We start from the raw sequence: 23,325 nt of genomic DNA on the forward strand, positions 1-23,325 counted from the left end.
AATGGCAGAATTATGACTTTTATTTTCTTTTTTCTATATTTCGTACTTTTTTCTACAATGTTCCCATATTGCTTTTGTAGTGAAATCTTCTTGATGATTTTGAAAGAGTTCTTCAGGAAGGCAATGTTGGAATAATTGGCTGCAAAAGGATGTTCTTCATTGAACAGTGAAAATTCTTGCCAATTTAGGCCGGCCGCGGTGGCTCACGCCTGTAATCCCAGCACTTTGGGAGGCTGAAGCGGGTGGATCACTTGAGGTCAGGAGTTTGAGACCAGCCTGGCCAACATGGCGAAACCCCATCTCCACTAAAAATACAAAAAAATTAGCAGGGCTTGCTGGCGGGCGCCTGTAATCCCAGCTACTCAGGAGGCTGAGGCAGGAGAATCGCTTGAACCTGGGAGGCAGAGGTTGCAGTGAGCCGAGATTGCGCCACCGCCCTCCAGCCTGGGTGACAGAGTGAGACCATGTCTCAAAAAAAAAAAAAAAAAAAAATTGCCCATTTGATGGTTATAGAAATAGGCTGGGATGGCAATGGGTGGGAGGAAGGCCGAGGGAATAAACTGCTCCAGATCCAGGAATCCTGATTTTTAATGTTACCATGAAATCTAAATGTGTAGAAAGCACAAAGAATCTGGAGTCCCCGGACACAGAGTTTGAATCCTACAGCTGCTTTGAGGAAGATGCCTTAGCTTTCTGAGACTGACTGTTCATAAAGTGGAAGTAAGAGCAATGTAGGATGATGGTGAAGATTAAGATAATGAGTTGCTTTGTGAAGCAGAAAGCTCTAAACAAATGCTGGATGCAGCAGATAATAACATCCATGTCTGGTTTAGCTTCGGTAAGACGGGCGGTGGCTGCTGTAGTTGAATTTGCCCTGACTGCTGAGAACGCTGGGCACGTTGCAGCTGAGAGACAATTTTCCCATAGGGTACAGGCAAACTCTTGGATTTTCCGGTCCACAGTAATATAGAATATAAAAATAAACTAGCTGGGCACGGCGGCTCATGCCTGTAATCCCAGCAACTCGGGAGGCTGAGGCAGGAGGATCACATGAGCTCAGGAGTTTCAGACCAACATTGTGAGATCCTGTTTCTGCAAAAAATTTAAAAATTAGCCAGATACAGTGGCAGGGCCTATAGTCCCAGCTACTTGGGAGGCTGAGGTGGGAGGATCACTCGAGCCCAGGAGTTTGAGGTTATAGTGAGCTATGATGACACCACAGCATTCCAGCCTGTGTGAACAGAACGAGACTCTGTCCCAGAATTTTTTTTTTTTTTTTTTTTTTTTTTTTTTTTGTGAGAGAGTCCTACACTGTTGCCCAGGCTGGAGTGCAGTGGCAGGATCTCGGTTCACTGCAACCTCTGCCTTCCAGGTTCAAGCAACTCTCCTGCCTCAGCCTCCCGAGTAGCTGGGATTACAGGCATGCGCAACCACGCCCGGGTAATTTTTTTTGTATTTTTTAGAGATGGGGTTTCACCATATTGGCCAGGCTGGTCTTGAACTCCTGACCTTGTGATCCGCCCACCTCAGCCTCTCAAAGTGCTGGGATTACAGGCGTGAGCCACTGCACCCGGCCTAAAAAAATTTATTTTAATTTAAAAAATTAAGTAAAAATAAACTTATTCTGAGTTCAGAGGAAGGTGTTTGGTGACCTGCTGACTACCCTTTGAGGAGTGAATATACGGCCCCTGATGAGAACCCCTGGTTAGTCGTGTGCTGAGCACTGGGAAGGAGAGAAAACGGCACAAAATGGAGACACCTGTGACCTCCTTCACCTATACCTGCTTACTGATGTTTTGGCGAAATGCTTGGGGGCTGAGTTGGGTGGACCAAGGATGCCAGAGCTTGTCATCTAAGGAGGCTGGGAGAAGCTGGGTGGTGGTTCCGGTTAGATGGGTCTCCACCCTGCACGAGATAGATGGGCAGGCTCATGAATCATGAGCCCCTCGTGTTCATAACCGATTAGCTAGTTTGTTGCGGCGCCACTCTTGACTTTCCCACAATATGGGCCCAGACATCCTCAGAGGGTACCACGTTCTTCAGTCCACCCAGATGAAATGGATTTACAAATCCAATGATGAGCTTTCTGAGTACTGACTGTGTTTGGAGACTCGTTCTTGACTGTGCCACTCCAAGTCCTTCAAATGAAAGACAATGTTCACCCTTTTTTCCCTTCCTTTTCTGCTCCTTCTAGGATACCCCTCGCCACGTTTTCTGTTTTACCTCCTTTTCTTTCAAGGAATCATTTTAAGTGCTCTTCCTCTCCTTGTTCCTCAGTTTCCCTCACCTTCTCCTCATGTCCTCCTCTCTCTGCCTCTGGATCTAGCCAGCGTCTTCCTCTGTGCTCTTCATGTCACAGGCACCTGCCACCAGGAGCCACCGATGCCAGGCTGTCCTGAGCTAACGCACAGGGAGGATTGTATGACGAGGGAGTGCAGACGGCAAGACAGCCACTCAACAGCAGAATGGGGGCTGCCCTTGCCGCCCAGGCCACCCAGGCTGTGGCTCCTGAGCTGCGTGGTCCTCCCTTCATCACTCGCCCCCTCTCTGAATTCTCCCACAGCCTTTTACAATCTTTTCAAACAGCTTTTCTCCCCATACTCCTGCCAGCCCTCCTCCCCTGCCCTCCCTCCGAAGGAGCCCTTGGATTTATCCACACCTGCTGGTGCCAACATGCCCCAGACTGAGCGCGCCGCTCCAGGTGTGGTTTTGCCTGGTGAATGGAGAGGCACGGGGCGGCTCTGTGTCCAGAGGTGGGAGAGGCCGTCCAGGGCCAGCCTTGCACCTGGGTTCAGCCAGCGCGGCTGCCCCCAACCATGCCAGGCCGCTCTGTTGATCCCCGCTATCCAGCGGAGCGTCAGGACAGGAGCTTTTGCTGTCTCCTTCCTGCCTCAGAACCCCACCATGTTTTTTCTCATCTGAATCTCATTTCGAAATCTCCAGCCCAAGGGGTTTCCCAACACCTCCTAGTTTTGAATCAACCTGCTGATGCCAGCATTCCCAGATGAGGAATAGAGATGTGAGGTGGGACCTGGCCTGGCACTGCGTGGTGAAGACACTCCTGTACCCGCAACGGTCATCCAACTGGTGGCATCTGGACAAACAAACCCAGTCCCCTCCTTAGCTTCCATGAAGGAAAAAAACAAGTGGGTACAAGCTGAGGACACGGCTGGGAGTGGAACTGTAGGAACAAGGACTGGCCAGATGGCGACACCAAGGCGGCCATGCTCCTCCCCTGAAGCCGCAGCTGCAGGTCTGGTCTGCACCAGGTGGTCCTCTCCGGCAACCAAAGAATTCTCTGCCCCCAACAGTGCCTCAGTGGAAACCATGCCCAGTCTCTCTCGGGGTCACCCCACAGGAATATGCCTTTTAGTCCCCCACCTATGGCTTCATGGGGAAGACTTCTGGCAGCAGAGGCCCGGGCATGGCAGCAGGAAACAGAGAACTGGGTCAGTCTTCTTCTTTGTCCTACTGTGGCCTCGGGGTCTGGTCATTCTCCGAATGGGGCTGAAGGACAGCAATAGGGCCAGAATGGCAATCTGGGTCTGTGCATCATGTTCTAGCCAACAAAACATCCCACCTTGGATTTTATTTTTTAAATCTATTCAAAGCTTCGGTTCCGCATCCAATTCCCAGAGAGGCCATCCCCTTGTCCAAATGGGCAGAGTGGCATGCCGGCACTGAGCCACCTCTGGAGGGGGTTGGCCACCTCTGGATGGGTCGGCACCCTCTCACAGGGGTGAACACTGCAGACCGGAACTGAGCTTCTCTCTGCTCCTCCGATTTGAGGAGAGAGCACACCTGATACCGCAGCAAGCACTTGTTTTTGGCACTTGGTGTCACTCTTGCTTCATCTTGGCTCAGCTTAAACCCTTCAACTGAATGGTGGCGATCACCACAGAGGAGAACTCTCTTCTTCCCCCTCCGTGCCACATGCACACACATGCACACTCACACAATTGTACACACATGCACACTCACACTCACATACGTGCACAATTATACACACATGCACACTCAAACGAACAAACGCACACAATTGCACACATGCACTCACATGCACACACATAGACACACGTACAATTGCACACATGCACACGTGCACTCACGCGTACACACTTGCACACACGTGCACACTCGCACACACGTTCAGACGTGCACTCACGTGTACACTCCCACACACGTTCAGACGTGCACTCACGTGCACACTCGCACACACGCCCACTCACACATGCACACTCACACACATGCACACTCACATGCCCGCCAGGGCAGGAGCCTGGCTCTCCAGGAGGCAGGGCAAGTGTCCAGACAGAAGGATGAGAGCCATGTTGTGGCACAGGAGGGCCCCATGGTGGATGATGGGGAGGAAGGGCCATGTGGACAGGCAGGGGTGGGGTTGGGAGGGGCTCCTCATCTTTCCTGAGCAGGGCCCGGGTGGAACCAAGTCTCCTGGAATTGTTCATTGTTGCCTTCACCAACATATTCTTAAAACTTCAAATTGCTCAGAAGATAATCTAACAGCACAAACATGCACACATAAACAGTAAGAGTCCCTTGGCATCAAACTGGCAAACTGTGGTGGCAGAAACACAGGAAGGATCCACTCCCGGTGTGAGGCTTGCCGTCCCTCCCTCTTCAATGCGCTGGCTACCAAGCCTTTGCCAATCCCCAGTGCAGCAGTTCACAGACTTTTTACTGCTAAGAACGGCTTTTGGCAACCCCAAAAATGTGATGTGCCCTTTCGGTGGGTAGAATTAATTGGCGTAATAGAACGTGTCCTCCTCTCAGGCCTCAGCACTGCTGCTGCATCTTCGCAGCCTCTCTCAGCCTCGGTTCTGCCACCTTTCCTCACTCAGACAACAACAGGCTCCTCCTATCAAGGAGGTAATGAGCTCCCACTGGACTTTGGGGTCCTCTAGAGTCACCTGCAAACTCCACTCCTCCCTCCCAACGTCGTCTCTAGAAGATTCCTTTGTCCTCGAGGCTCTCCTTTCAGTGAAGGACCCTCATGAGGACACAGTGCCTCCTCTGGGACACACAGCCATAATACTCTTGTCATAAGAAATCCAACTCCTTGACCGGGCTTGGTGGCTCACGCCTGTAATCCCAGCACTTTGGGAGGCCAAGGCAGGTGGATCGCCTGAGGTCAAGAGTTCGAGACCAGCCTGACCAACATGGTGAAACCCCATCTCTACTAAAAATACAAAAATTAGCTGGGCGTGGTGGTGCGTGCCTGTAATCCCAGCTACTCGGGCGGCTGAGGCAGAAGAATCACTTGAACCCGGGAGGTGGAGGTTGCAGTGAGCAGAGATCATACCACTGCCCTCCAGCCTGGGCGACAGAGCAAGACTCTGTCGAAAAAGAAAAAGAAAAAAGAAAAGAAAAGAAAGAAATCCAACTCCTCTGCTACCCATGAGGGAAGGTGGCTCAGGATGAAAGAGAAGTTTGACAATCCCTAAATATCACAGGCTTAAGAAGAGCCATTACCCAAGAAGTCGTGTGGAAAGAGCTGCCGGCCTCAGCCACAGCTGTCCTCTACCCACACTGCCGCCTGCCGCAGGCCACAGCACCGTCAGCCGAAAAAGCCCACTGATATCTGGGTTACAGGGCTTGAGGCTGCCTTGATTTCTGGCTAACAGCTGGGCCGTCCTCGGCAAGAGCTCTCCTGGGAACGGGTTGGGGACATTCCCCGTGCCCTGTCATTCTGACGTCTCCCTGCACAAGGGAGCGGGTTAACCATGTCCTTGCCACCTCATCTTCAAAAACAACTCATAAAAGCGCATCAGAGAAAACAGTCTTTTCATCCCACCTATCATTAGTTCCCAGAACAGGGGCTGGAAGTAGGCAGCCTCCCTGAGAGTTTGCGGGATGAGGCAACACCGGCGCCTGAGCTACCATTTAGCCTATTTCTAGAGATAAGCCTGTTGATGTCAAAGTCAGGAATGACCAACTCCAGCCAACAGCGCCCTGTGGGACTGGGTCTGTGACATCTCCTTTCTCCCAGGCACCATCCCCAGGGCAGGAGACAGGAACCCTAGATCGTGGGGGTTTGTGAACTGACCTAGGTAAATAATAACAAGTTGGGCTGCACTCTCCTTGAGGTAATTCAAAGTACTTTATCACCATTACCTCACTGATCTTAACTAACGTCCAAGGAAGGAAGGAAAGAAAAAAGGCAGAAGCTTTCTCATTTCCTAAAACAAAAGTGAATGGGGGCTGGGTGCGGTGGCTCACACCTGTGATCCCAGCACTTTGGGAGGCCAAGGCAGGTGGATCAGCTGACGTCAGGAGTTCGACACCAGCCTGACCAATATGATGAAATCCCGTCTCTGCTAAAAATACGAAAACTTAGCCGGGTGTGGTGGTGGGCACATGTAATTCCAGCTACCCAGGAGGCTGAGACAGGAGAATCGCTTGAACCTGGGAGGCAGAGGTTGCATTGAGCCAAGATCTCACCACTGCACTCCAGCCTGGGCAACAGAGCAAGACTCCATCTCAAAAAAAAAAAAAAAAAAAAAAAAAGTGAATGGGGAGTGGGAGCTTTTAGGTGAACCAGCTCCTATTCACCTATGGTCAGTGAAGAATAAGTACCTCAAATATACACAATAACACTAATGGGGAGGGGGGAGGGCATACAAATGAACTCCAAAGCCCTGACTGTGGCCCATAGCCAGAGAAAACAAAAAAGATTCCTGATTTGGGGAGAGGAGTCCTCAACTGGGAGTTTGACAGTTCAGACTGATTTCAAAAGACAGGCTGAATTTTACCCCTCTGTGCTAGAAAGGGTATCGAACCATAAATTCCCCCTGCCCTGACTTCACCAAACTTTGTAAATAACAGAGACGCGCACCCGAGTAATTAGAAGAAAAAGCTAAGTGGCTTGTCAGCTAAGTGGCTTGAGTAGGCATAGGTGTGGCTGGAAGCATTCTGTGTATTTTCTCTACAGCCAAATGTGTAAACGGTCAGAAATACTAGTTTAATGAGCTTATAAATTTGGAGTGACTCTTTACATCTGACAGTGAGGTCTGGGGTTCAACTATTTCACCTCTGAAATCAAAGAGGCTGTGATGGGGTATTCATCTCTTACCAATTCTTTTTTTTTTTTTTTCTTTTTTTGAGATGGAGTTTCGCTCTTGTTGCCCAGGCTGGACTGCAGTGGCGCAATCTCAGCTCACTGCAACCTGTCTCCCGGGTTCAAGCACTTCTCCTGCCTCCGCCTCCTGAGTAGCTAGGATTACAGGCGCCCACCACAACGCCCGGCTAATTTTGTGTATTTTTAGTAGAGACGGGGTTTCATCATGTTGGCTAGTCTGGTCTTGAATTCCTGACCTCAGGTGATCCACCCATCTCGGCCTCCCAAAGTGCTGGGATTACAGGTGTGAGCCACCACGCCCGGCCCATCTCTGACCAATTCTTCCAGAATGTTCCACAGGTTTCTTCTTCACACTTTATGATTCTATTTTACTGACCCAAACAATTCGCCCTCCAATGTTTCGTGGAGGGGATAACAACTCTGGGTATTTGAAGATGTTTTCTGACATCTTATCTGTTTCCTTCCCTCCTTGGTCTGCGCTGGGCTACCTGAAATGCCTCCTACACGCGCGCTTCCCTTATGAACGTTCATTAGATGGGTACTTGTCCTGCTTAACTCCTACAAATTCACAAGTTCTCTAATGCTCAAATTCAAAGCACTTGCATCTCTAGGTAATCATTGTTTGCTAAAATGCTCTTTAGCTTTTTCTATCTACAATGTTTCTAAACGTTAATTTAATTGAACTTAAAAGCGATTGTGCATAATGTGCCGCAACTTGGCACTCAGCTCATGTAAACAGTGTCTTGCTGACAGGGTAGGTCTAGTGCAGGAAATAACCCCGTCAGCAGCGCTGTCCCACATAGGACTACAAATCCATGACAGCCTCAGGGGCTCCCCACGAGGCACAATGGGTGATGTCATTCTTCTGGGGCTTGGCTAGGCCATGACTGGGTCTAGAGGCACTCTCTCTTCCCAGTCCGTTTTTAGAACTAATATTTGCAATGCCACTTCCACATTTCCCTCTATTTCTGATTCATGTCAGCCTGAGGCCTGAGACAGAACAAGCCTGCAGCTGAACACATGGTTACCACTTTTTTTCCAGAACCTTAGGAAAACGTTGTTAATGTTCAGGGCTATGAGTGACCTTGCCGTCCCACATCATGGAACTATTTATTAAACAGATGGATGGACAACCTTATAATTAGGTCAACTACGTATACTCCGATTCAAGCCCTTGGTTTCATTCCTTTTCTCTCTAAGATTAGGGAATTTCTCAATGACCAATAACGCAGAAATACACCCCCTCACATCCCGAGGGAGATTGCTCAGCCTACAGCCACCCCGTGAAGATCCCATGACTTCTGGCATCTGCCCTAATAACCCAAGTCTCTTATCTGTGAGTTTTGGTTTGTCAGACCCTGTTGTTCGCATTAATCTTCCTGTGCCTGTGAGGACAGAACCCGGACAAAGTGGGAGTCCTGAACCTGCGTATGCTGGTTGAATAGGTAAACACCCTCAGATAAGGAGGCCTTGGGAAAACCATTGTGACGTCCTAAGAATGCAAGGTGTAAAAGTTCCAATCCCACTCTCCCACCCCTAAACCAGTTGAGACACAGACCTGCCCTTCCCCAGGTTGACTTGGCCCGACTAGATAGCATCTGCAATCTGCACTGGCTCCCTCCCTCCCAAGTGAATCAGTCCCCAACCGGTTACCTCCCCAGGCTCCTTGGAGACAATGCCAAGTACAGCCTAGGGGGTGATGGCTCCATTTGAGGAGCCTGGCATCTTGGAGAGTGCCACCCCAATCCCCCGCTTTGGGCAGGTGCATAGGGAGGACTCAGGAAAGAGGTGTTCTGCCATGGACCAGTCCAGGTCCAAAAAGTCTCGAGAAGCGCCCGGGAGCCAGGAGAAAAGCCGAGAGATGAAAGGAGATGCCTGAGGTGCCGCAGCCCAGGTCTGAGCTGGGCTAGAAACCGCGTGACAAAACAAAGATGCGTTCTTAGCCATGATGGAACTCCCAGATTAGCTTGGCTTTCTTCCTTTTGTTTTGTTTTGTTTTATTCATCTCTGTCGCATCTATTTTCCTCTGGGCATGTGACACTTCCACTCTTTCTCTTCTTTAGTCCTCTTCCAGAAGTTCTGTTCTGTGCTGGATTAGGTCAGGAGTGATGGATTGTTCTTTACACACGGGATATGGTGGATGAATGTGTTGATCTGACACTCACTGAGAGTTCTAAACAGGGAATTATAGCAGTGACAAGTGGTGAAAGACATGGCCCCTGCCTCTTGAGCTTCTGTGGGACCCAGCAGGCTGGAGGGGCGCACCCAGCTTTATGCATCTGCCCTCAGGAGAGCTGCACAGGCTCCAATTTTTCTACTTTTATTTTTAATTTAATTTTTTTTTTTGAGATGGAGTCTCACTCTGTCATCCAGGCTGGAGTGCAGTGGCACAATCTCTGCCCCCCAGGTTCAAGCGATTCTCCTGCCTCAGCCTCCCAAGTAGCTGGGATTACAGCTGCCTGCCACTGCGCTCAGCTAATGTTTGTATTTTTAGTAGAGACAGGGTTTCACCATCTTGGCGAGGCTGGTCTTGAACTCCTGACCTCGTGATCCACCTGCCTTGGCCTCCAAAAGTGTTGGAATTACAGGCGTGAGCCACCGTGCCCGGCCTCAGGCTCCGATTTTTCTAAATGAAAGCCTCATCTCTTACTGACCCACTGGGTAACTGAACCCTTGATTTTCATGTAAGACTGATCTCTTGGCCTGGCGCAGTGGCTCACGCCTATAATCCCAGCACTTTGGGAGGCCAAGGCAGGCAGATCACCAGATCAGGAGATTGAGACCATCCTGGCCAACATGGTGAAACCCCGTCTCTACTAAAAATACAAAAATTAGCTGGGTGTGCTGGAGTGCACCTGTAATCCCAGCTACTTGGAAGGCTGAGGCAGGAGAATGGTTTGAACCCAGGAGGCAGAGATTGCACAGTGAGCCAAAATCACGCCACTCCACTGCAGCCTGGCGACAGAGCGAGACTCCGTCTCAAAAAGAAAACAAACAAACAAACAAACAAAAACGGATTTCCCGCTGGTAACAACTGGTTAATTAGTCTCTGGTTTTCTGTCCTTCTAGTCAAATGCTCCCGAAGAGCTCTGTATTTAAATACGCCCAAGTATGAATCTCTGGTCAAGTGAAGACTATTTCTAGAAAACGAGTAAGTCTTCCCAAATTCATCTGCCTCAGCTAGGACTGGCATAAATCACTTTTTCTTGAATTGGTCTCCATTGCATATCCCATTTTCTTCTCATCTTTTTTTTTTTAATTGCCAAACAAGATGTATGCCACCCAAGCCACAAAATGGTAGGCAACCAATTTCTGTCCTGCTACATCCAAAATTCTCTAAGGTTCTACAAATACGAGCAATGATTACCAAAGGACTTGTGCTGTAAGGGAAGAAGAGGAACTGGAAATATTCCGGCTAGTGCCAGGAGCTCTGGGGACCCCAGCTCTGCCTGGCTGCCTGGGTCCAGTCATTCCCAAGGAGATAATGTCTATGGCTGCTGATAGGTCTCTCTGGTGACCACAATTTCAGAACTGGAAATTGGTGGTGGTCTGATGCGTAGCCTAACAAAGGGCCAGTGGGCCAGTCCTCTGTCCCAGAAATTGAGATTGTCCCAGAAATCTGAGGCCACATGGTTGCCCGCAGGACAGCTCTAAGACACCACTTAGTTGATTAAAGCAGATGTTCAAACTCTCCTCCAATCCCACCTATCTACTCACAATTTGCATCCCCCCAACCCCCATCAGTCTCCTTTTTTTAAAAAAAGAGATATGCTAGGCCAGGCATGGTGGCTCAGGCCTGTAATTCCAGCACTTTGGGAGGCTGAGGCAGGAGGATCACTTGAGACCAGGAGTTTGAGATCAGCCTGGGCAACATAGCAACACCCTGTCTCTAAAAAAAAAAAAAAAAAATTAGCCAGTGATGCGTGCCTGTGGTCCCAGCTAGCTACTCGGGAGGCTGAGATGGGAGGATCTCTGGAGCCCAGGAGGATGAGGCTGCAGTGAGCTCTGATTGTACCACTGAACTCCAGCCTGGGCAACAGAGCCAGACCCTGTCTCTAAAAAAAGAAAGAAAAAAGATAAAGAGAAATGCTAGTGGTAAAAAAACGTAACTTAAAGCCTGTATATTCCCCGCAGGGGGGTGTTTATGGCCTTGTATCCAGCTGGCTCTTCCCAGATTCAAAAGCAATTATTCCAAAAGAATGCTTTACGGTTAAAATTAAACCACAGTCCAAAAGCTATTAGAACTGGACTTTGAACAAATGCCAAAGAGGACAGTTATGAACATCTTCTTGACAGAAAAAGAAAGAGACCCACCAGAAGGAAGAAATCTAAAACAAACAAAAAATTAAGTAAAATGTTGAAACCTGTTCAACCACCCTACTTCAGATAGAACGCACTTTTTAACCACATTAGGAAAGCGAAACTCGCCGTGGGTGGGGTGGAAACGCTGCCAGGTCATCCTGTCTAAAGAAACTCTGGTCGCGCCTACCTGAGGGACGTGCGGGCGCGGCTCGGCCCCCATGAGGCGCCCCGACACCGCGCCGGCCGCGCGGCTCCCGCAGGCACAGCGCCCGCCCCGGCGAGCACCAGTGCATCACCCCGGTGACGTGGGTCACCTGCCCTGATGCGTTATTCCGCCGCTTGATGAAGAAACCAACATTTAGGAAAACACAGAGGCGCACATTAGCGTGCACGAAATCGCCCGAGGGAGCTGAGAGCTGGCGAGGTCACGAGTGCCGGGCTCCGGGCGGGGGGTGGGGCAGGGCGGCGGGGCAAGGCCGGGGCGGGAGCGGCGATCCGAGGCCGGATCAGCAGCGCCCCCTCCTGGAACGCCGGGAGCGCCGCGCGCGCGGATGCCGCTCTCCTTCCAGCCTGGCGCGCCGCTGCCCCCTATCAGACAAACGCTTTGACCGTTGGCTAAAGCAAGTATCAGACGTCAGCCCCTCCAGGTGGCAAGCACGCCTGGCCAAGCCTCAGTTTCCACATCTCTCAAATGGGAGCGATGGCAACACTATCTACCCTTGCACACCTCAGAGGGTGACCAGGAGCAAATGAAGGAAGCACCGCTGTTTCTTCCTGGGCCGGCCTCGCTGCTTAGGCCCCAGCAAAATCCAGGTCGCCTCCCCGAGGTCATCTTTGTCCCCCGTGTCTGAACTAGGAGCACAGTTATAAAACCACAGTCATGTTGTTCTGAGAGTGGCGTCTCTCTTCCAGTAGCTTCGATAACTCCACAAATGTATTTAACATAATTTTCAAAACATTTTTTCTTATAAGCATGTATCATAATTTAGTTTTCCGGCAATTATCCATTCACTGTCTAAATCCCCCACTACACTGTGAGTCCTGGGGATGCAGGGACCTCCCTGTCACTGTCATTGTTGTGTCTCCAGAATCTGCCTAGCACAGTGCCTCCCACACAGTAGGTGCTCAATAAATCGCTGTTGGAAAAATACATGGATGAAGCCTAGGAGCTGGAGGCTAGGCAGAAACAGAAAGGACAAAGTCAGATACGGGGGGAAATCCTATTTCCAGAATGGTATCTCAAGGGACTATTAAAAATGCGGCGCCGGGCGCGGTGGCTCACGCCTGTAATCCCAGCACTTTGGGAAGCCGAGGCGGGCGGATCATGAGGTCAGGAGATCGAGATCATCCTGGCTAACATGGTGAAACCCCGTCTCTACTAAAAATACAAAAAAAATTAGCCGGGCGTGGTGGCAGGCGCCTGTAGTCCCAGCTACTCGGGAGGCTGAGGCAGGAGAATGGTGTGAACCTGGGAGGCGGAGCTTGCAGTGAGCCGAGATCGCGCCACTGGACTCCAGCCTGGGCTACAGAGCGAGACTCCGTCTCAAAAAAATATATATATATAAATATAAATAAATAAATAAATAAATAAAAATTAAAATGAGGCCAAAGGCCAGGTGCAGTGGCTCATTCCTGTAATCCTAGCACTTTGGGAGGCCGAGGTAGGTGAATCACTTGAGGCCAGGAGTTCGAGACCAGTGGGGCCAACATGGTAAAACCCTGTCTCTACTAAAAATAGAAAAAAATTAACTGGGCGTGGTGGTGTGCACCTGTAATCCCAGCTACTGAGGAGACTGAGGCATAAGAATCTCTTAACCCTGGGAGGCAGAGGTTGCAGTGAGCCGAGATTGCACCACTGTCCTACCTGGTGACAGAGTGAGACTCTGTGTCAAAAAATAAAAATAAAAAAGGCCAGGCACAGTGACTCACGCCTGTAATACCAGCACTGGAGGAAGCCAAGGTAGGAGGATCACTTAGGCCCAGGGGTTCAAGACCAGCCTGGGCAACAAGGTGAAACCACGGCTCTGCAAAAAATACAAAAATTAGCCAGGCACTGTGGCGTATGTCTGTAGTTTCAGCTATTTGGGAGGCTGAGGTGGGAGGATTGCTTGAGCCCAGCAGGTGGAAGCCGCAGGGAACCATGATCACACCACTGCATTCCAGCCTGGGCGACAGAGTGAGATCCTGTCTCTAAATAATAATAATAATTAATAAAATAAAATAAAATAAAAATGAAAGGCCAGGCACAGTGGTGAGTGCCTATAATCCCAGCTACTCAGGAGACTGAGGTTGGAGGATCACTTGAGCCCAGGTGTTCTAATCCAGCTTGGGCAATGTAGGGAGACACCATCTCTATTTTAAAAAGAAAAAAGAAAGAAAAGGTGGGGATGATGAAAAAGGTTTTTAAATAGAAAGCGGTGGTGGTTGCACAACATTGTGAATGCACCAAATGCCACTGAATTGTATGCTATAAAATGATTAATTATATGTTATATGCATTTCACCTCAATAAAAAAATGAAAGGGCAGAATTGTAATATAATCATTATGATCATTCCTGATTTAGACACTGCAAATACTTGATGAAGTCAACATAAAGAGAATAACTTTTATAGAGTGTTCTACAGTTGACATAAATGTTTTCATATAAATGATTTCATTTGTCCCTCCCAACAAGCCCATTAATTTGCAGACGAGGAAAACAGGATTGCAGATCAGTGGCTTCCTTCCAACAGGTAGGGCACACTCCCCCTCGGGGGCTCTGCCCTTGAGGCTCCCCGCTATGAAAAGACTTCCTCGACACCACAGCTTCCCCCTCCCCTCTTGCTGGGCTCTGCTTCAAGGGTCACCAGAAGGGCCTTCCTCAAAGAGCGGCCCTCCTCCCCATCGTCATTCTCTCTCCCTTACCCTGCTTGAGTTTTTCTTTAAAATTCTTAGGACATATTATATTGACATTATTTCTTTTTGTCTCCTTCCACAACAATGTAAGCACCAAGAGAACAGTGCTATTTGTCAGTTTTGTTCTCTGTTATAATCCTGACATCTGGAACGGTACCTGACAAATAATAGGTGCTTAATAAATATTGTTAAATGAATGCATTTGTTAAAGGAATAATAACTTTACCATGAACTTGGCCAGATCTTTTGAGGAGCCAAGGCTTTTTAGGTCACACCACAAAAACGAAATTACAATATGATGGAGATAAAATACCAGTTGTGAGAGGCCTGTAACGAAGCGCTACCCAGTTCACTGATTATTAACTGCGTGTGCTCCACTTATCCCCCAGGGAGGCACCTGTCTGTTGTATCCCTGGCTCCCAGCATGGTGCTAGACACCTAGTATTAGGCACTGATCTGCATCAGTAAGAAACAATGGATTCTGAGCAACACAAACAAGAACAGAACTGGCTACAGTGCACATCCCGGTCCCACCCTAAGTGTGCACATGGGAGGGAACGGGGAGTCTCTGAGGACCAGAGGAAGGAGGACACGCAGGACAAGGGCCAGAGTCCAGGGAGCAGCAGAGCATGGCCTTGTGAGCCCCACGTGATTTGTGTAGAAATAGCTCCCAAGACCAAGCTGACCTGCCATGCAAACCTCGCACAATTACTTCCTATTCCCAGGGGAGAACTTGCAGGGCTAGCCTCTCGTGAGTGGGGTCAGCATGGTCTGACAGGATGGATGACCCCTGTGCTATGGACAGTGAGCCTCTGAGGGGCAGGGGCCACTCCATAATACTGTCCAGTGGCCTCTGAGAAATTCCTGGCCAGCACTGGCTGCCTTCCTCCAGTTCCTGAGCCAGGCTTCCAGGTGTGATGGAAAGTTGTCAGGTGTAACTCAAAGAACATAGATTAAGAGTCTAGAGGCCGAGCGCGGTGGCTCACACCTGTAACCCCAGCACTTTGGGAGGCCAAGGCAGGTGGATCACCTGAGGTCAGGAGTTTGAGACAAGCCTGGACAACATGGTGAAACCCCATCTCTACTAAAAATACAAAAATTAGCCGGGCATGGTGGCAGACACCTGTATTCCCAGCTACTTGGGAGGCTGAGGCAGGAGAATTGCTTGAACCCGGGAGGTGGAGGTTGCAGTGAGCTGAGATCAAGCCACTGCACTCCAGCCTGGGTGACAGAGCGAGACTCTGGCTAAAAAAAAAAAAAAAAAAAAAGCAAGAAAAGAAAAGAAAAAGAGTCGACTCCTGCACTTTGCTGGCAGCTCTGCTTCCTGCACCTGTTTGAACCTGTATCTCTAAGGGCAGTATACAGATTGCAAACAAAAACTCACACAAGCATGAAATGTGGTCATTTGCCCAACCTGACCATGGGCACGGAGAATTATTGTTATACTTTAAATGGAACATAATATTTAATACAGATAAATACCTGTTTGCCAGTGTGGGCCTCACATTTGAACGTTATGGTACAGAAACATGTTTTCACCCTTTAATCATAAAAGTTTATTAAAATGTTCTTTTTTTTTTGAGACCGAATTTCACTCTTGTCACCCAGGCCGGAGCACAAAGGTGCAATCTTGGCTCACTGCAACCTCCGCTTCCTGGGTTCAAGTGATTCTCCTGCCTTGGCCTCCTAAGTAGCTGGAATTACAGGCACCCGCCACCATGCCTGGCTAAGTTTTGTATTTTTAATAGAGATGGGGTTTCACCATGTTGGCCAGGCTGGTCTTGAAAAAATGTTCTGAAAGTGAAGTTTGTTTCTTTCCTTCTTTCCTTCCTTTCTTCCTTCCTTCCTTTTTTCCTTTTTTTTTTTTTTTCATGGTCTCGCTCTGTCACCCAGGCTGGAGCATAGTAGCACAATCTCGGCTCCCGGGCTCAAGTGATCCTCCCACACCAGCTTCCCGAGTAGCTGGGACTACAGGCGTGGGCCACCAGGGCCCTCTAATTTTTGTATATTTTGCAGAGACGGGGTTTTGCCATTTACCTAGGCTGCTCTCAAACTCCTGGACTCGAGCAATCTGCCCACCTCGGTGTCCTAAAGTGCTGGGATTATAGGTGTGAGCCACTGCACCCAGACTCTGAAATTGAATTTCTATAGAAAACTCCAAGCTTTGTAAACTGTGGTCCACACCCCCATAAACAAACATGCACAGGTGCGCGTGTGTGCACACACACACACACAATCTTCCCCCACAGCTTCCTTATCATATGTCCAAAGTACGCAGCTCAAAATTCAAACAAATTATTTATTACAAAACAAATTTAAAAAAATCACAACGTGATTCGCATACTGGCAATAGGCTGTTACTTGCCATTTGCCAGGGTATGATTTGTATTTTGTTTTAATTTATGCTGGTTTCAGGAACTATGGCCATTTGCCTTTTTCCTGCACTACCCGTGCGCCTCCTGTGGGCACTCAGCATGGGGGGGCATGTAGTTTTTCTCACTTCCCGCAGCATGTTTTTATCTTATATTGCCTACAATTCAGAAAAGGTATTTAGCCATCAGTGGAGGCCTGGGCTTGGCGTGCATTCAATGCACAAACACAGCCTGGCTTCAAAGCCAAGCTGAGTGGCACACCTCGTGACAGAACAGCAGAAAGGCAGACCCAGGTGCCTGCGGAGGTGGCAGGGACCCCAGGCAGGCCAGTGGGGCCTGGCCAACAGGGGGGCACAGGCCCCAGCTGAAGGAAACAGAGAGAGGCAACTCCAGTTCCTATATGGGCCCAGTGTGGCCAGATCTTCTCATTTTCCAAGAAAAGCCAGAAACTCACTCTTTAATGTGAATCTCTGCATTTTAAAAAGGTACCAATTAATTCTAAACATGGTCTTAAAATATTCTTTGGGGCAAACATAACACATCTATGGCCGATGTGGCATCAGAGCCACCTAACTGTGAGCTCTCCGGAGCAGAAGATGGTTCCAGCAGGCTTCTGGCCCAAATTGGCCATTCATTCACTGCTGACTAGGGCGGTCGCTTCACCTCCCAATCACATGGCACTGAAGACCCAGCCAGCTGGTAGAGCTACCACATAGGTCCAAACCCTCCTCACACCACCACTTACTACCAACACATACTAGCTATGTCGTTTCGATTGACCACTCTGACGGGCTTCAATGCCACCTATAAAATGTGGATAGTATTACAATTGCGGTTGTGGGATTAAGTGAGATAATGTGTGTAACACGCCTAATGCAGAGTAAGCATTTCACGTCAGCTACTGCTATCCATGCGCCTGGCGCCTCATTCCTCACCATCCATTCACATTAATCAGCCAATTCTGTTAAATGGGACTTTTAATACTCTCTCAAGTCTTGTTTTTATTCCTCCTCTCTCCGCTGTAATTCATAACCTCATCCTCTCTACCCTGAACTATTTATTTATTTTGTGTGTGTGTGTGTAAGAGTGTGTGTGTGTGTGTGTGTGTGTGTGTGTGTGTGTGTGTGACAGGGTCTTGCTCTGTCACCCAGGCTGGAGTGCAGTGGTGCGATCAAGGCTCACTACAGCCTCAATCTCCCAGGCTCAAGTGATCCTCCCACCTCAGCCTCCTGAGTAGCTTCAACTACTGGCATATGCCACCATGCCCAGCTAATTTTGTTTGTTTTTGTAGAGATGGGGTCTCACTCTGTTGCTCAGGCCAGTCTGGAACTCTTGGACCCAAGCAATCCTCCTGCCTCGGCCTCTCAAAGTGTTGGCATTTCAGGCTTGAGCCACCTTGCCAGGCCTGAACTACTTACCATAATGATCTAGTAATCACATCTCCACTTTACTGAGTGCCCACACACCATGCCCCGGTGACTCCATCTCGAAGCCGGACTTCTCTATGTGAAGCACAGATCTGATGGCATCATCTTCCCTGTCACCTACAGAACAGAGTCGCAATTCCTTAATCCTGCCTTTGAGGCTCCCTCCCCAGTCTGGCCCTAGGCTCATATCCTGCTAGTTTCTTTAAGATTCTCTCTGCTCTGGGCTGGGCATGGTGGCTCACGCCTGTAATCTCAACACTTTGGGAGGCCAAGGCTCAGGTGGATCACCTGAGGTCAGCAGTTTGAGACAAGCCTGGCCAACGTGGTGAAACCCTGTCTCCACTAAAAATACAAGAATTAGCCAGGTGTGGTGGCACATGCCTGTAATCCCAGCTACCTGGGAGGCAGAGGCAGGAGAATTGCTTGAACCTGGGAGGTGGAGGCTGCAATAAGCCGAGATTGTGCCACTACATTCCAGCCTGGGTGACAGAGTGAGACCCTGTCTCAAAAAGAAAAAAAAAAAAAGGTCAAGGCCAAGAGCCCGGTTTTACACATTTTTTGCATTCCCAGAGGGCACAAGATAAGTGCTCACTGTTTGCTGAATGAATTAATTGGACCAACCAAGAATGCATTTTAACCAAAAGTTAATGTTACTTGTTTTTTTGTTTGTTTTGTTTTGTTTTGTTTTTTGTTTGAGATGGAGTCTCCCTCTGTCACCCAGGCTGGAGTGCAGTGGCATGATCTCTCCTCACTGCAACCTCCACCTCCCGAGCTCTATCAATTCTCCTGCCTCAGCCTTCTTAGTAGCTGGGATTACAGGTGCGCACCACCACATCTGGCTAATTTTTGTATTTTTAGTAGAGATGGAGTTTCACCATGTTGGCCAGGCTGTTCTCAAATGCCTGACCTCCAGTGATCTGCCTGCCTCAGCCTCCCAAAGTGCTAGGATTACAGGCATGAGCCACGGCACCCAACCAAAAGTTAATGTTACTTTAACACATTCTGTTACAAGAAACAAGGCTGGGACTATACAAAGAATAAAATTATAAAAATTTTAAAAATCGTCCATGCTTGGCCGGGCGTGGTGGCTCACGCCTGTAATCCCAACACTTTGGGAGGCCAAGGCAGGTGGATCACAAGGTCAGGAGATCGAGACCATTCTGGCTAACACAGTGAAACCCCGTCTCTAATGAAAAATACAAAAAATTAGCTAGGCATGGTGGTGGGCGCCTGTAGTCCCAGCTACTTGGGAGGCTGAGGCAGGAGAATGGCGTGAACCCGGGAGGCGGAGCTTGCAGTGAGCCGAGATTGTGCCACTGCACTCCAGCCTGGGTGGCAGAGCGAGACTCCGTCTCACAAAAAAAAAAAAAAAAAATCATCTAGGCTTGAGCCCAGGAGTTTGAGACCAGCTTGGGCAACATAGCGAGACCCCCATCTCTATTTTATATATATATATATATACACACACACACACACACATATACGATATATATATTTTTAAAATATATATATGTTATATACATATATAAATGTATACATATACATATAATTATACATACATATATGTATATATACTTAAATATACATATATATATAAAAAAATCACTCAGGAGCCCTGGAATGTGTGTGTTTTGGTTAATTTTAGTAGAAAAGGGTATTACCTATGCAAAGCTCTAGCTACCTAGATAACTGAAAATATCTGCACTTACGAGGTAGTTGGCATTTGTCACGGTATCTTGGTCTTCATTTTTCTTTCTGTGGCCCTGGTGAAATGCGTCTGATATCTCAGGAGAAAATGCAATCCAAAGAACGATTGTGGTTGTCTGGTTCATCAGTTGTATACTGTGCGGTGCAATCTGAGAGATTTTCACAAAGCCGAAAACTGCCCAAGTATGACCTCGTGCCTGTGTAGGCCTCTTATAAAAGAGACAATTCCCCAACTCTCAGAGAGTTTCCAGAGGAGGCTAGGAGTGATGATCTCGGGATGGCAGAGATCTAGGAAAGAAAATAAACGTCATTGTTTTTTGACATTTATATATATATATATACACACAATTATTATTATTATTTTTGGAGACAGAGTCTCACTCTGTCACTAAGGTTGGAGTGCAGTGGCGCGATCTCAGCTCACTGCAACCTCCACCTCCAGGATTCAAGTGATTCTTGTGCCTCAGCCTCCCAAGTAGCTGGGATTACAGGCGTGAGCCACCACATCTGGCTAATTTTTGTATTTTTAGTAGAGACGGGGTTTCACCATGTTGGCCAGGCTGGTCTTAAACTCTTGACCTCAGGTGATCCGCCCGCCTCGGCCTCCCAAAGTGCTGAGAGTACAGGTGTGAGCTACCGCACCCCACCAACATTTATATTCTTAAATACTTGCCACTGAAGCGCTCATCCAGTAAGTATGTGCCGAATGAATGGAGGGGTTGCTGCACAGGCTCATTCCCTACCCCCATTCAGGATCCCAGGCCTTGCTTTGGCAGGTGAGGAAGCCAAGGTTCAGGGCTTGTCTGGTAGGAATAGAGGAGGCCATTCAGCAGACAGAGCGGTTTCCAGCTCAGCTCTGGAGTCAGGCTGCCTGGACTCTGTGCCTGGCTCTGGCAGTGTCTACTGGGTAGAGTCAATAGAGTCATAGTTCCTATCTCAAAGAGCTATTGGACTAAATTATAGAGAACATGTGAAGTGCTTAGCATGGTGCTGATTAAATTACTCTGATTATTACAAGAATTCAGTAAATGTTAGCTATTATAATCATTTATCAAGAAGATCCTACCATGAGGCTTGAGCCATCTATAGCTTATCTTTACAACTCTGCCCACTCCCTATTAATATCTCCACTTTATTGTCTAACAATGGGATCAGAGTTCCTAGAAAATGAAAGAGCAAGCTATCAGCTTCTGCCCAATAAAGAAGCAGAAATAGCGGAGCTGGGGAGAAGCAAACAGATCTCATACACAGAACGCCTGGTTGTGCAACTGGCTCAGCTTAGAAATAGATCTGGACTCTCAATGGCCATGCAGAAAGGAAGAAAACAAAGGCGCACGTCTTCAGGCTGCTGAGGGAAACTCTATACCCAGAAAAACCTCAAGTACAAGTATGGAACAAAGACAGTTTCAGGCTTTTGAGGTTTCAAAAAATGTGACATTCTAAGAAACAGGGTAAATTATTATAGCAATTTCTCAATAGATATTAAATAGTACTGAGACTGATGAAGTCACTGAATATGATGGGTTGATTTATTCTGCAGACACATGCTGAGTGCTACTATGTGCTGGTTACACACTGGACTAGAGAGGGTAACCAGACTGACACATATTGCTGCCCTCATAGAGCTCATTTACATCCTAGTGAGGACAGATAGATGTAAACAGCTACAGTAGGAAAGCTCTGAGTCAGAAGGTGATGAACGTGATGGAGAAAGAGAAGCCAGGGCCTCTAGCCTCAACTTCCAGGAACTGGAACTACAGAACTACAGGAACTACAGCAGACAGATGAACGAACTACGGCTGGGCGTGGTGGCTCATGCCTGTAATCCCAGCACTTTGGGAGGCTGAGGCGGGCACATCACAAGGTCAGGAGTTCGAGACCAGCCTGGCCAACATGGTGAAACCCCGTCTCTACTAATAAATATAAAAATTAGCCGGGGATGGTGGCGGGTGCCTGTAGTCCCAGCTACTCGGGAGGCTGAGGCAGGAGAATGGCATGAACCCAGAAGGTGGAGCTTGCAGTGAGCCGAGATCGCGCCACTGCACTCCAGCCTGGGCAACAGTGTGAGACTCTGTCTCAAAAAAAAATAATAATAATTACCAGCAACTGATGGCTTAAAACAACAGAGGTTTATTCTCTCACAGCTCTAGAGGTCAGATGCTAAAACCAAGGTGTTGGCGGAGGCCACACTCTCTACAGAGACTCTGGGGAAGAATCCATTCTGTGCCTCTTCCAACTTCAGGCGACCATCGGCACTCCTTGACTCGTAGCTGCATAACTCCAGCCTGTGCCTGGGAGATCACACTGCCTCCTCCTCTCTGTGTGTCTGTTCTCCTTCTCTTCCTCTCTCTTACAAGGACACTTGTAATGGCATTTACGACCCACCTCTAAAGTGGGCCCTTCTCTCAAGATCTTTAACTTAATTACATCTTTTGCCATATTAAGGTAATATTCACAGGTTCCTGGGATTAGGAAGTGAATATATCTTTGGTGGACCACTTCTGTGCCTACCTTAAGGAGCAAGAAAAATGGGACAGTACTAGAGGGAAATGTAGGGTACAGAGAGGTTTTTTGTTTTTGTTTTTTAAGATGGGAAAAGTTGGCGGGGTGCAGTGGCTCATGTCGGTAATCTCAGCACTTTGGGGTAGAGGCAGGAGGATCGCTTGAGCCCAGAAGTTCAAGACCTGCCTGGGCAACATAGAGAGACCTCATCTCTACTTAAAAAAAAAAAACAAAACAAAAAACTAGTCTTGTGTGGTGGTGTACACCTGTAGTCCCAGCTACTTGGGAGGCTGAGGAGATTGCTTCAGCCTAGGAGGTTGAGGCTGCAGTGAGCCATGATCATGCCACTGCACTCCAGCCTGAGTGACAGAGTGAGACCCTATCTCAAAAACAACAACAATGACAAAAAAAAAAAGTTTGGAGATGGAGTGGTAACCAACTTGGCAGAGTGGAGGTAGCTGGCACTTAAGTGCTTAAAGATAATAGAAATGAAAAGTTAACAGTTCACTCTACTTATCCCCAAAAAAGTTCAGGACATGGAGGGACCAGATAGCTCAGATGGAAGGAAAAAGGCGTAGAGCTGAGAACAGAGAAATTATTTAGGAGTCTGTATATAAAGCAGTTAAGCTTACAAATCCCCTCCCCAAACTTTTTTAGCTGGGCACCAACTCCCATAGCACAGCAGAGGGTTTACTCTTTGGGGAAACTGAATCTGAGAAGCACCAACTCAGGGACACCAGGCACAGCTGAAGATGGAGTGAGCACTGAGCTGAAAACAAGGGACTGGGTAAAAACATATGTACCAAGCGGTGGCTCCACAACCGTCTCCCCTGACCCTGCTGCTGTAACCTCTATAGCAGGGGCCATGCAGATATCCCCCAGACAGATTGGAGAATTCTCTGTAGAAACCAGACGGTCCCTTCAGTGAGATTACAGATGCTGATATTTGGGTGTACCCAGTAAAATATCCTGCTTGCTTCAGTCGCCACAGAGTGAAGCCCATAGATCAACAAGCCCCAAAT

General features: G+C 48.4%; 1 protein-coding gene across 2 annotated transcripts in view; it reads right to left on the reverse strand.

The window, feature by feature from the left end:
- The window catches only part of LOC103783330 (uncharacterized), a 26,950-nt gene continuing 3,625 nt past the window's right edge, over positions 1 to 23,325 (reverse strand). The window contains exons 2-4 of one of the 2 annotated variants that reach the window (XM_055094530.2): positions 19,804 to 20,089; positions 18,086 to 18,211; positions 1 to 1,092 (exon numbers count right to left, since the gene is read on the reverse strand). The gene's annotated coding sequence lies outside the window, so the exon portion shown is untranslated. Of the gene's footprint in view, positions 9,270 to 18,085; positions 18,212 to 19,803; positions 20,090 to 23,325 lie in introns of both variants that reach the window. The other variant, XM_055094534.2, reaches the window with a different exon arrangement.

The sequence above is a fragment of the Pan paniscus genome, chromosome 9 (assembly GCF_029289425.2).
Source record: "Pan paniscus chromosome 9, NHGRI_mPanPan1-v2.0_pri, whole genome shotgun sequence".
NCBI lineage: Eukaryota > Metazoa > Chordata > Mammalia > Primates > Hominidae > Pan > Pan paniscus.